Source organism: Haliaeetus albicilla, chromosome 20, assembly GCF_947461875.1.
Source record: "Haliaeetus albicilla chromosome 20, bHalAlb1.1, whole genome shotgun sequence".
NCBI lineage: Eukaryota > Metazoa > Chordata > Aves > Accipitriformes > Accipitridae > Haliaeetus > Haliaeetus albicilla.
Genome location: NC_091502.1, coordinates 5,410,849 through 5,424,373, shown reverse-complemented (window position 1 = coordinate 5,424,373; position 13,525 = coordinate 5,410,849). Strand labels below are relative to the sequence as shown.

The window sequence follows — 13,525 nt, the reverse complement described above, 5'->3', positions numbered from 1 at the left end:
CTTTTTTTGATTGCTTCCATTTTATTTCAAAGTCAGAAAACTGAGTAAGCTTAATATTAAATAAGGATAGAACTTAACCTCTGGACTACAGAAAAATATATCATGATAGCAAAAGCAATCTGATGGCTTCTTTTTATATGCACCTACTCATCAGCTGGAAAATTAAGAAAATAACTCCTTCCATCTTACAAATGTTATTATTTTTCCATCACTCATTTACTGTTTTCCAAACTTTTGTTGTGGGGATTTATGTGAAAAATCCCCCAATAAAACCCATAAATGGTTCATAACGTTTTCTATAATTGATGTTCATAATCGATAATATTTATACAGATCTTCTATTCAAACAACACATTATCAAAGCTCCTCATTGCTATAACTGCTGACAGCACCAGAAGAATAAAATTACTCCACAACCAAGAAGTAAAAACTACAGAATTGAACAATAATTAAGTTGGTAAAAACATATTGGATCAGATTTCTATAATGACTTTACCTATTATATCTCAACTTCATTCTTACATAAAAAATACTTAAAGCTAAATTTGGAAGGATTTCTAAGATAAGATCTGAAAAGAAAGGAGAGCAAAACATTGTTGAAAGAAAAAGAGTAAGCTTGCTTTTTTTCCTTTTTATACTGTTTTATTTATTTATTTATAGAAATTAATTTTTTATATATACACATATATGTAAAGTAAGCTCAATGACAAGTAGAACGCTAACCAGATTTGTACCAGCAGCAATTGAGCCCTAGCAAAGAAATCCCATAAGGGATGCTTTGCTATAACCACTTCATCACAGCTGTGGTGAATTCAGTGACTTTCTCAGGAGCAGAAGCAGGCAGAAGGACCCTCATTCCCACAAAGGACCCCATGGAGTCACCACTGGAGATTCAATTGTACAGTCAAGCTGTAGGGATGGCTAAGCAGGACTCAGCATTTGATACATCATCTGAAAAATAGCACATATGGAACAGCAACTGTTCCTAACATGTGTGGATGCATTGTAGTGAACTCCCTTCTCTCCTGCATTTCAGCTTAACTGCTTAGCAGGTTTTCAGGTATACATGGCCTCACCTCTATCAATGCTTTAGAACAAACCCATCTTCTTTATCCTCAAAGTCAGTATTGCAACTAAAACAGAAATCTTTCCTCTTTGACCCTTTGAGACAAAAAAAAAAAAAGTCACAGTACAATGTTGACATTACTGTGTGAAATAAGTTGCCTTCACTAAACTTGAGACTTACTTAAAGACAAACCATACCTGTTGTGAAACCCGTATGGTTCTGATCATTTGTAGCAGGTAACATGTCAAGCTGTACCCAAAGTTCTCCATCAAATATCTTCCACTTCATAATGGCATGACAGGTAGTTACGAACATTTCCTGGCTTCACAGCTTTTCAAACTTTTCAAAATACAACTTAGGAAAGCATTACACTTCTACGGCATTTCTCTAGTCGATGGCACACATCCCTTACTAACAGTTTCATTTCACACTCCAGTAACCCAAAATTCTGTATTACCGCTCACTTTGGTGTTAATTTTCCGATAGAGTCTCTTTTTCTGCTTACATGGCAAGACAGCTCAGGTCAAGTGCACAGACAAGCTGTGCTGCTGATTCTCCTTTTTACCACCACTGAATCACCTTCACTTTTTCTTCACTGGAAAGTTATTTTCCCTGCAGAAAGCAGGAGAGCCACAGTCAATAGGTAAGTCAGCAGCTATCAGTCAAAATGGATTTCAAAGTGGGGAAAAAAAACCTCCCCACAACTAAAACCGCAAGTATTACTTACGCAGGATCATGCCCATGCTGTATAAATACACCACGACAGATATATTTGCTGCTGTACATGCAGTGAAGCTTAATTCAGCTTGTGTCACTTCCAGCTATAGACACGTATCAGAAGCTATAGAATATAAAAGTATCAGTGCTGAACAGACACACTGAGCCATCCCCCAGATAACAGGAATGAAGAGTGGTTATTTTGCCAGACGAAGTAGAAAGATACCTTTTTTTACTGGTGATTTGAAAAAGAAACACATTTGGTGGTTGTCACTGAATTCTTATGAAGCTTTGTAATGTGTATGTGAAGATCTAACTTACATACCTTTTTAAGACATTTGGATGAAATGCATGATACATCTACAAGTACACAAAAATATCTGTATTTTTAGCCTAATATAACCTGGATGAGATTAGCTTTACCTTTAGCATTTAAAAGGAATTAAAGTAATTAAGAAGCGAACCTAAATTCTGATGGCATTCAATCCTGAGCGAATACCATTTTATACTGGTTCAGTATAAGTCAGGAAACCCTGTGATTTTTAAGTTTCAATCTTCATTAGAAGCAGCAATGACAGCTTAGTAATGGACTACTTGTAAAAACAGTCCAGGAACTGGCTTGCACCAATTCTTAATTAACATAATTGCAAGATCCAGCACAGACATGGAACTATTTTACTAATTCACTGGGTGAGCCTTCACTAGCTTCTGTCAGTAACAGTAAGTGCCTGAGAAAACTCCTTTAGAGCAAACAAGACATAAAGACAGGAAAAAGGGGCCGGACAGAAGGAAATCCTAATCAACCTGCTCCGGAAAAAGCTCGACTGAAAAAGGTTTTTTAAAAGTTTAAAAACCAAGTTATTTCAATCAACAGTCAGGGAAGCCACAGGGAGCGGAGGGGGTTTGGATGACAGCTATAGTGCATACATACTGTACCAAGGGTACAGGTTACAGCTGTACAATCAGAATGGGGTCGATAGCAAACTCTTTGAACACAACCAGAAAGTTTATACAACACATTAGGATCTATGTGGTCTTGTGATGTGTCAATCAACTTTCACTTAGTTATTTCAGTCTGGTTACATACAAATTTTAAACAACTTGATTAAAAAAAAAAAAAAGGGAAAAAATGATGATATGTGGCAGGGGAACAGATCTAATAAAAAGAGGCAAGAACACAAGGAAGGGTGGGCTATTGGTAAATAAATGCATGAACTTGGAAGTAACAATAAGGCATCCTCCTCCGCATGAAGTGGCAATAGCTGTTACCAATTTTTTTTCCTATAACTTTTAACCTCCAAATGTGTAGAAGCAACTTAATATGGTCCACATTTAAGTATTTAATCTGTTGCAGATATCTCAGTGCACTATCCACGAGGCACACAAAGATATTAACACCTCCAGTGCCCTCCCTGAAATATGACTTGCTCTACATGTAGGCTACCCAGCCATAAGATGGACTTTGAACGTACCGTTCTGCACAGACTGTCACTGAAGGCAGTGGAAGAACCAACTGTGTTGAAGTCAAAATGTGGTTAGCTTCAGAGCCTTGTGAGGCTTGTGGGTTTTCTTGTTGTTGTTTTGTTTTTGCTGGCATAGCAGGCAGCAATGTCAATTAGGGGAATGATTTGAATGACATCGCCACACCCGCAGAAAACCCCAGTATAGGCTCTATTCTACTGCCTGCCGTAAGAGTACGTTGCTGATACAGCTCGTTTCATCTGCGGACTAATACAAGGTACGCAGACAAAAGCACATTCACGTTATGACAGAGTAAAATGCATGAACAAAGAAGGCTCACTTATACCAGCCAAGCTTTTTTTCTAAATGAAGATTTTGTTCAGGAATGCCAACTAAAACTTGATAGCCGGAAAAATCATGACACGCCTATATTCAGAAATGTTGCTTTGTGTCAGGAAAAAACCCCCATGGGTCGGTCCTTTCAAAGCAAACACAACATTCCAGTGGCAGAACATGACAGCTTATTCGAGCACAATATAGCAACCACTGAAAACCGCTTTCCACAAACTGGTTTCAGTACACAAGTCAGCGACATTTTACCTCCGTTAGCTTTGCTTGAATTTCATTTGCTTCTGTTGTGCCAAAAACCTCTGCTGCACCAGCTTTCTTTTTCCTATGCATGAACTCAGAAACGAGGATTAGCACCAATCTGAAGAACAAAGCCACAGGAAGGTAAGAGCTTAAAATCCTCCATCACTAGTATTCTTTGGTGTTTGGCCAAAATTTTGAAGATGACACTGCATTAAAAGAGGGTTGTCTGTGGAAGGTAGCTCGGATTCAAGCAAAAATTGCATGCAAAGGAAAAAAAAAATCTACACGATGAGTACAACTGCAGAAGTCGATAAAAGCGTCAACATATGGGAACACTGACTTGAACCCAATAATAAACTGTGCTTATTACCAATTGTTTTCTAATGAGCCACCTCCCAGAAATGGACGATGCCGGCATCCTGACACCTTCCACTGGGCTTGTGCAACCCCTTTGGAGAAGGTCATGGGGATACACAGTGGCAGTGTTATTTTGGGGGTTGGGGTGAGGAGCACAGCCTATAGCACACTTCAAAAATCACTCCCACTGCAAAGAATGTACCAATGCAGAAGTATCACAAAATCATTTAGGTTGGAAAAGACCCTCAAGATCAAGTCCAACCATCAACCATGCCCACTAAACCATGTCCTGAAGTGCCTTGTCTACACACTTTTTGAACACTTCTAGGGATGGTGACTCCACCACTTCCCTGGGCAGCCTGTTCCAATACCTGACAACTTTTCAGCAAAGAAATTTTTCCTAATATCCAACCTAATCCTCCCCTGACACAACTTGAGGCCATTTCTTCTCGTCCTATCTCCAGCCACCTGACAGAAGAGACCAGCACCCACCTCACTACACCCTCCTTTCAGGTGGTTGTAGAGAGTGATCAGGTCTCCCCTCAGCCTCCTCTTCTCCAGACTAAACAATCCCAGTTCCCTCAGCAGCTCCTCATAAGACTTGTGCTCTAGACCCTTCACCAGCTTCGTTGCCCTTCTTTGGATATGCTCCAGCACCTCCATGTCTTTCCTGTAGTGAGGGGCCCAAAACTGAACACAGGACTCGAGGTGCAGCCTCACCAGTGCCAAATACAGGGGAATGATCACTGCCCTGCTCCTGCTGGCCACACCATTTCTGATACAGGCCAGGATGCCATTGGCCTTCTTGGCCACCTGGGCACACTGCTGGCTCACATTCAGCCGGCTGTCGACCAACACCCCCAGGTCCTTTTCCGCCGGGCAGCTTTCCAGCTGCTCTTCCCCAAGCCTGTAGCGCTGCGTGGGGTTGTTGTGACCCAAGTGCAGGACCCGGCACTTGGCCTTGTTGAACCTCATACAACTGGCCTCGGCCCATCGATCCAGCCTGTCCAGATCCCTCTGTAGAGCCTTCCTGCCCTCCAGCAGATCAACATTCCCACCCAACTTGGCACTGCCCGCAAACTTGCTGAGGGTGCACTCGATCCCCTCATCCAGCTCATTAATAAAGACATTAAACAGAACTGGCCCCAATACTGAGCCCTGGGGAACACCGCTTGTGACTGGCCACCAACTGGATTTCACCCCATTCACCACAACCCTCTGGGCTCGTCCATCCAGCCAGTTTTTCACCCAGCAGAGTACACTTGTCCAAGCCATGAGCCGCCAGCTTCTCAAGGAGTATGCCATGAGAGACAGTGTCAAAGGCCTTGCTGAATTCCACCTAGACAACATCCACAGCCTTCCCCTCATCCACTAGGCGGGTCGCCTGGTCATAGAAGGAGATCAGGTTGGTCAAGCAGGACCTGCCTTTCGTAAACCCATGCTGGCTGGGCCTGATCCCCTGCTTGTCCTGGACTTGCCATGTGAGGGCTCTCAAGACAAACTGTTCCATAATCTTCCCTGGTACCGTGGTCAGGCTGACAGGCCCGTAGTTCCCTGGATCCTCCCTCTGACCCTTCTTGTAAATAGGCATCACATCAGCAAGCCTCCAGTCGTCTAGGACCTCCCCTGTTGACCAGGATTGCTGATAAATGATGGAGAGTGGCTTGGCAAGCTCCTCCGCCAGCTCCCTCAGTACTCTTGGATGGATCCCATCTGGTCCCATAGACTTGTGAGTCTCCAGATGGCGTAGTAGGTCACTAACGATTTCCTCCTGGATTATGGGGGGGTATATTCTGCTCTCCATCCTTGCCTTCCAGCTCAGGGGGCAAAGTACCCTGAGGATAACTGGTGTCACTATTAAAGACTGAGGCAAAGAAGGCATTAAGTACCTCAGCCTTTTCCTCATCTCTGGTGGCAATGTTCCCTTCTGTATCCAATAAGGGACAGATATTCTCCTTGGCTCTCTTTTTATCGTTAACATATTTGTAAAAACATTTTTTGTCGTCTCTTACAATAGTGGGAGTTCTAGCTGAGCTTTTGCCTTTCTAATTTCCTCTCTGCATGACCTAACAAGATCCCTATACTCCTCCAGAGTTGTCTGCCCTTTCTTCCAGAGATGATAAACTCTCCTTTTTTTCTTGAGTCCTAGCAAACGATCCCTGTTCAGCCAGGGCGGTCGTCTTCCTCGGCAGTTCGTCTTGCAGCGCATGGGAATAGCCTGGTCCTCAGCCATTAAGATTTCTTTCTTAAAGAAAGTCCATCCCCCCTGGACCCCTTCGCCCTTCAGGACTGTCTCCCAAAGTAGGTAGCTTGTCGCTCATTTTTCCCCACTGTGCTGAATAATATCTGACAGCACTACACCACTCCAGGCAACCTGATCCAAAAGCCCTGCTTTGCCTTTCTGCAACTACTGGGTTCCTCCCTTTGCCCAGACACATATGGGTTCTCCTTTAACGCGCACTGCTTTCTGTTGTGCTCTATTGCTAGAAAAAAGATAATAAGTCATAGTTCCTTCTTAGTTTTCTAGAACTACTTATTACTACCACTTACAACATTTTAAAACTGGATCAGTTCATATATTGAATATACTCCTTGATCAAATTGTATTTTGCTACAAGGGTTCTTCAGAAAAATTCTGTACACCCCATCAAACAGTGGTTAAGCACGACAATCTCCGCAGTGAAATATAAAAACACTTCCTTCTCCAAGCGATAGAAGAGCCAACGAGGAGAGGTACTATGCTGGACCTTGTTCTCACCAACAAGGAGGGGCTGGTGGGGAATGTGAAGCTCAAGGGCAGCCTTGGCTGCAGTGACCATGAAATGGTAGAGTTCAAGATCCTTAGGGCAGTGAGGAGGGCGCACAGCAAGCTCACTGCCCTGGACTTCAGGAGAGCAGACTTTGGCCTCTTCAGGGATCTGCTTGGGAGAGTACCATGAGATAAAGCCCTGGAAGGAAGAGGGGCCCAAGAAAGCTGGTTAATAGTCAAGGATCACCTCCTCCAAGCTCAGGAGCAATGCATCCCAACAAAGAGGAAGTCAGGCAAAAACACCAGGAGGCCTGGATGGATGAACAAGGAGCTCCTGGACAAACTCAAACACAAAAAGGAAGCCTGCAGAGGGTGGAAGCAAGGACAGGTAGCCTGGGAGGAATACAGAGAAATTGTGCGAGCAGCCAAGGATCAGGTTAGGAAAGCTAAATCCCTGATAGAATTGAATCTGGCCAGGGACGTCAAGGGCAACAAGAAAAGCTTCTATAGGTATGTTGGCGATAAAAGGAAGACTAGGGAAAATGTAAGCCCTCTCCAGAAGGAAATGGGACACCTGGTTACCTGGGATACGGAGAAGGCTGAGGTACTCAATGACTTTTTTGCCTCAGTCTTCACCAGCCAGTGCTCCAGCCACACCACCCAAGATGCAGAAGGCAAAGGCAGGGACTGGGAGAATGAAAAACAACCCAAGGTAGGAGAAGGTCAGGTTCGAGACCATCTAAGGAACCTGAAGGTGCACAAGTCCATGGGACGTGACGAGATGTATCCGTGGGTCCTGAGGGAACTGGAGGATGAAGTGGCTAAGCCCTATCCATCATTTTTGAGAAGTCGTCACAGTCTGGGGAAGTTCCCATTGACTGGAAGAGGGGAAACATAACCCCCATTTTTAAAAAGGGAAAAAAGGAAGACCCAGGGAACTACAGGCCAGTCAGTCTCACCTCTGTGCCTGGCAAGATCATGGAGCAGATCCTCCCCAAAACTATGCTAAGGCACATAGAAAATAAGGAGGCGATTGGTGACAGCCAACATGGCTTCACCAAGGGCAAATTGTGCCTGAATAATTTGTTGTCCTTCTATGATGGGGTTGCAGCGTTGGTGGATAAGGGAAGAGCAACGGATGTCATCTACCCGGACTTGTGCAAAGCATTTGACACTATCCTTCACGACATCCTTGTCTCTAAATTGGAGAGACATGGATTTGATGGAAGGACCGCTCGGTGGATAAGGAATTGGTTGGATGGTCACACTCAAAGAGTTGCGGTCAATGGCTCGATGTCTGAGTGGAGAGCAGTGACAGGTGGCATTCCTCAGGGGTCAGTATTGGGACTGGCGCTGTTTAACATCTTTGTCGGCAACATGGACAGTGGGATTGAGTGCACCCTTAGCAAGTTTGCCGATGACACCAAGCTGTGTGCTGTGGTTGACACACTGGAGGGAAGGGATGCCATCCAGAGGGACCTTAGCAGGCAGGCCTGTGCAAACCTCATGAAGTTCAGCAAGGACAAGCGCAAGGTCCTGCACATGGGTCAGGGCAATCCCAAGCACAAATACAGGCTGGGCAGAGAATGGATTGAGGAGCAGTCCTGAGGAGAAGGACTTGGGGGTGTTGGTTGACGAGAAGCTCAGCATGACCTGGCAATGTGTGTTTGCAGCCCAGAAAGTCAACTGTATCCTGAGCTGCATCAAAAGAAGCGTGACCAGCAGGTCGAGGGAGAGGATTCTGCCCCTCTACTCTGCTCTTGTGACACCTCACCTGAAGTACTGTGTTCAGCTCTTGGGTCCCCAACAAGAAGGACATGGACGGGTTGGAGCAGGTCCAGAGGAGGGCCATGAAGATCATCAGGGGTCTGGAGCACCTCTCCTATGAAGACAGGCTGAGAGAGTTGGGGTTGTCTAGCCTGGAGAAGAGAAGGCTCCAGGGAGACCTTACAGCAGCCTTCCGGTACCTAACAGGGGCCTACAAGAAAGCTGGAGAGGGACTTTTTACAAGGGCAGGTAGTGATGGGACACGGGGTAATGGCTTGGAACTGAAAGAAGGTAGATTTAGATTAGATTTAAGGAAGAAGTTGTTCACTATGAGGGTGGTCAGGCACTGGCACAGGTTGCCGAGGGAGGTTGTGGATGCCCCATCCCTGGCAGTGTTCAAGGCCAGGTTGGATGGGGCTTTGAGCAACCTGGTCTAGTGGAAGGTGTCCCTGCCCATGGCGGGGGGGTTGGAAGTAGATGGTCCCTTCCAAACCACTCTATGATTCTATGATTCTTCTCTGTGGAATGAAGGAAAAACAGCCAGGCAAAATGCAACATCTATCACTCCATGCCAAAGTAAACCAACTCTGCCTGGGCAAAAATTAACTCTATATAATATTGATCTGATATATTTAGAATCTTACAATTACTTTTTTACCTGATTTGCTCTGTTTTGCTGTGATGACAGCAAGAAAATTCTAGACATTCTTAACAACATACCACAACCCAAGAGCAACATCATAACTTGCTTACTTAAAAAAAAAAAAAAAGAGGCTGCAAATATTGAGCTACATTACCCCAAGCTTCCATTTTCAAAATAAAAATAGTTCCCACTAATTGGGTGGAAAAATTGCAGAAATGCAAAACAATTTAAAATCTTGCATGTTCACAAGTTACCTGATTTTATATCAAACAACTGCATACTTAAGCTTTTGTTTTCACTATCTAATGCCCAGCTCAGTGTGAGAGACTCAGCAAGAGATTCCCTTCCTCTTCCAGCCCCCAAATCACTTGTAAAACTAACATCAGTTGAAATAAGCATATATGAGAATGTACAGGATTGACATCATGCAAATTCATATCACCAAAAATACTTCAGAAACCAAAGAGATGCCTGCAGTATTGCAAAGCACGTTGCAGGGGTGAAGTCAGCTCAGGTACAGCACTGCTACCCCCTGTAACGCAGCAGCAGGGCTGGGAGCATCTCCGTACGTGTCAGTAGATAAACCAGTCCCCAGTTCCAAAGCAGAAGTCAGCTACCTACGTTATCTCATACAGAACAGTCGGTATGAAAACACATGACAGGTTTATCCCATGAACTTTGCGAACATAAATCCTGACCCTGAAAACATTTACATGCAGGCTTAACATTAAGCCTAAGAAAAGACGCACTAATTCCAAAAGAAATACTTGGGTGTTTAAAATTAAACATATGTAAGCACAAACATCTACAGAATTGGGGCCAAAAAAACCAAAAGCACACTCCACAATATTATTATTTTTTATTGCTCCGTAGACATCATGACCCAACAATTACATAATTTAATACTGATATTAAAAGAATTTTCATGTTCGAAAGGCACTGAACGACAAACTCCACTGACCTAATAAAGCAATTAAGCAGCATGCAATTCAATGGTGTCACATTAAAATTGCTTCTGCAAACCAGATCAACAAAGAATTTTCAAATATCAGAGACAAGCCACTGCTGTATCAAACAGGCAACCAGTCTCCTCTGGTGCCTTTTATACCAGGGAGCATTTTAACACTGAATGAATGCTGTTTTCTTATTAATTACAGCTCTCAATGTCCAACAGCTCTCTAAACAAGCAGCACCTTGCTGATCTGAGACAATAATTTATATTAATCCAACGTCTAGTACACATCATTATCTTTACACATTTCACTTTGATATTGTTGGTATCACTTCTTCATGGCTGTTTTCAACTATTTTAAGACATTTTTTAAGAGTACAGAAAAATGGGATTAAAAAAAAAGGGGGGGATATTCTGAAGTATTTTCAAGTGGACAATTTTAACTAATAGCTTACAAACTTCTGGTTTTTAGTGATACAGGCCCATAAATATATACCAAGATGGAGACTGACAGGCTGTTCAGTGCAGGTAGAGCCTTACGAAAAAACAAAGTTTCACCAAGGTCATCAGTGCTTCCACAAGAGCAGACTCCAAGCAAATGCCAAAGCTTGCAAGGTCAAAGCCAACATTTTTGTAATTGCACAACAGGTTTTAGTAAGCTTATTTTTTAACCTAACCTGTTTCAAGAGAAGAGTACTCTTCTACCCAATCACCAGCTTACACTCCCCTTGCAAAGTTTCATCCCTAAATGGTAGCTTAATTTTTTTTTATTTTTTTTTTTTAAATAGAAGATTCGAGTCCTGTGTTAGGAAACCACACTGTGTTTGCAAATCTCAGCCCTGAGTCCAAGGCCCTGGGCTCTCTCTTGCTGAAGTCACTAGGCAAAGTTAAGGGTCAGTACAGTTAGAAATTCAGTACTGAAAACTCTCATTGTGAAATTATGCTTTTTTTTTTTAATATCCAGAAATTTTAGAATTGTAATAATACAAGGACTTTAACACATAACATTACATACCTTTTCTATTAAAAAAAAATTCTAATTGGGCACAATGGTGCTCTTCGCAGCCTGCTGAATTTGGAGTTAATCATTTTATATTGCATTATGTTCAGGAAAGAGGATTCCTCCCTCAGTGAGCTGATTGTTTAAAAAAACCCAAAAAGAATAAATTATAAAGGACCCTATTAAGTCTTATGGTTCTAGCAAGTACACCGATATACCTTGCTTCCATTTTGAGGAAATTTGTTTTAATAAAGTCAGGGCAGCATATGGTACTAACATGTTTATTTTCCAAGTGGTAGGGACACTAACTGAAACCATCTGATGTTTCCTCCTAAGCCTCCTTGATCTGCTGCTGGATTGCAGCTTAGAATAAAGCATCGCGAAGCCAAAAGGAATTGGGTAGAGGAATAAAAAAAAAAAAATCAGTAATTCAGAGTGTTTATTTAATGAGAGCCTAGCTCAGAACAGTTTCTCTTTTGAACAGGAGCTCAAAAGCATTTATGATGCGAAATCTATTTCCAGAGACTATCAAACGTACCCCAAAGCTAATCCCTACCAGACATTTTTTACTTTGCACACAGAGGCAAAACCAAGCCCACAATATCATGTAATTAAAAAAGGAATTAAACGAAGCTCAGAACTACTTAATAGTGGATTTCCACAGAAGTAAACAACCAGTGCTATGCATCAGGAACACGGCAAGAAAAGTCACAAGGGACTGTCAGATTTGTCACTACCACAGCTCCAGCAATGGTTTTCTCCATTAGTTGACGGAGTACTAACATTCTGTCAAGAGCAACGGTAATTTTCAAGTATGCCTTGTTGAAGCTTAAAAGACACAAGGTTCTCAGTTTTTAAAGCACATTTTCAGTGGTAAGCGCTAACAAACGGGGGGGAAAAATCGGAGAGCCTGGGTCAGAGCACCGAGGACTGGAGTTAACGTTTTGGAATAGCTGCCAACTACACAGGCTTCGGAGGCGTTTCACGCACAGCTCCGCGTTCCTCTGGCGCAGCTGTAAAACACATAACCTGAAACCGGCTCCTGCAGCAGGGGTTCGCTCGCAGCTGTTCTTCTGCCTCCCCCGCACGCAGTAATCCGACTCCTCTGCGGCCAGGCGGCTTCTCCCACAGAAGAGCACACACGCCAGAGCAGCACAGGTGGACGTGGGGGGACCCCCCCCCCCAAAAAAAAAACCGGCCGCCTTCGGAGCAGGTTTACCCCAGCACCCCGAGCCCACAGCCCGGCTTCGCAGAGACCCGCCGCGGGCTGACCCGCCGCCGCCGGCGCCCGTTCTCCCGCCGAGGCCGGCAGGAAACCCCCCTGCTCCTCCCGGCCCAGGGCAGGGCCGCTCCCGCCGGGGCTGCGGGGCGGGGGAGTCCGCCTCACAGGCGCCCGGAGCCTCTCCCGGACTTGTTGCCCCAACCCGGCGTCCGCAGCAGGCCCGGCCCCCCGCCCCGGGCGCCGCTGCCACGGCCGCAGCCGGGAGGATGAGGAGGGAGACGGGGAGGTGTGTGCGGCCGCCGCCCTGCCCGCCGGCCCTCCCGCCGCCGCCGGCTGAGGGGGAGGCTGAACCGCCCGGCGCCGCGGCGGGGCAGGGAAGTTACTCACCGCCGAGCTCCGCGCCGCGCTCTCCTCAAAGCCGAGCCGCGCCCGCTCCCGCCTGGCGGGAGGCAAACTCCGGGCGGTACTTGAGGGAGAGCGGCTCCGCCGGGCCGGTACTCCCGCCTCCCCGCCCCGGGGCAGAGGCGGCTGCCCAAAGTGACAGCCGCGTTCCGCCACTCCGGCGGCAGCCCCGGGGCGCGGGGCCGGGCGGCGGGGGCGCGATGCAGCCTATGGGAGAGGGGCCGGGGCGGGCCGCGGCGGAGCCCCGGGCCGGGGTGTCCCCGTCACTCGCCTGATCGCAGCTTCACCGCGCGGGGCCGGGAGGTGCGGGCGGAGACGGGGCGGGGGGGGCCGGCCGGGGAGATGCTCCGTGCGGTGCCCGGTCCGGCCCGGTAGACCCGTCCCCGCCTGCCCGAGCCCTGTGGCCTTGCTACGGGGCAAACCCCGGGGGAGGACGGGGGGGGGAAGCTCCGCCGCTGACGGAAGGCGGCAGCCACGGTCCCGCCTCCCTGGCGCTGCCGCCGAGCCCGCTCCCGCTGAGCGGCGGGGCGGGCGAACGAGCGAGCGGTTGCCGCCCCAACGTCTCCTTGCCCCGCAGCGCTCCCGCCGCCCGGGACGG

The 13,525-nt window shown here is 46.1% G+C and overlaps 1 protein-coding gene across 2 annotated transcripts in view; it reads right to left on the bottom strand.

Moving 5' to 3' along the window:
• The window catches only part of LNX2 (ligand of numb-protein X 2), a 64,080-nt gene extending 51,050 nt beyond the window's left edge, over positions 1-13,030 (bottom strand). Inside the window, exon 1 of one of the 2 annotated variants that reach the window (XM_069808088.1) lies at positions 12,913-13,030. The gene's annotated coding sequence lies outside the window, so the exon portion shown is untranslated. The remainder of the gene's footprint in view (positions 1-12,912) is intronic. The other variant, XM_069808087.1, reaches the window with a different exon arrangement.
• Positions 13,031-13,525: the final 495 nt, after the last annotated feature.